This window comes from Buceros rhinoceros, unplaced genomic scaffold (assembly GCF_000710305.1).
Source record: "Buceros rhinoceros silvestris isolate BGI_N320 unplaced genomic scaffold, ASM71030v1 scaffold29234, whole genome shotgun sequence".
NCBI lineage: Eukaryota > Metazoa > Chordata > Aves > Bucerotiformes > Bucerotidae > Buceros > Buceros rhinoceros.
The window spans coordinates 21,875-22,619 of NW_010410476.1; the positions used below are offsets into that span (position 1 = coordinate 21,875).

The 745-nt window shown below is 51.9% G+C and overlaps 1 protein-coding gene across 1 annotated transcript in view; it reads left to right on the top strand.

The window, feature by feature from the left end:
• TSC2 (tuberous sclerosis 2) overlaps positions 1-745 on the top strand; it is a 31,829-nt gene that overhangs the window by 20,969 nt on the left and 10,115 nt on the right. The gene's annotated exons all lie outside the window — the stretch shown is intronic.

Consider the following 745-nt stretch of genomic DNA (forward strand, 5'->3'; position numbering starts at 1 on the left):
GTGGCGGGCCAGCAGCGGGGCCCAGCTGTCACGAGCCTGTGGAGTCTGTGGAAGTTACTGCAGGCCTTGTAGGGCAGTGGAGTTCGTAGCATGAGGAATAACAGAGCAACGAGGAGGGGAATCAGTTCTAGTCCCTAACAGTTTTAAGTGAGAAATTCCCTTCCTCCTTGCTCCTGATGTTCCTTTGGAAAAGGACCTCTTCTTTCTTAAAGAGAAGAAAGAGGAGGAACAGGGAGTTACTGTGGAGTAACACATGAGCAGTCCTGTGTTTCCTGCTGTTTCCCAAATGAAAATGAACCAAGTCGTGGCTCTTCTCCCTCTTCCGCTTGTTTGGGGCTGATCTGGGCATCCCACACGTGGATGGAGCTTCCCATGCAGTGTCTCCATTTCCATTTGTCTTCAGTCTGGGCATTTGTGTTGGGCACTGAGAGCACCAGAGGGAATTCCTGGGGAACGGCCCGTTCCGAACCTTGCCAGCCAGTCACCACTGTCTTTTACAGCGGGAGGTACAGAATGCAGATCCTGTTGGCTGCAGATTTATTTGCCTCTTAAAAGGAGCATTCAGCCTTCAGACTGGTGCAAGTGACTCAACCGAGTTTCTTCTGATGGCTTGAGCTGAACATCGTGGCCGGGGCTTTTCCCTGTATTGATTTGGTGCTAGTTCCCTTCTGAAAGAGCTGGTGGTGTCGGCGGGTTGGTGCTGACCACGGCTGAAAGCTGTAAAGCTCTGTGGAAGCCCTGCTCA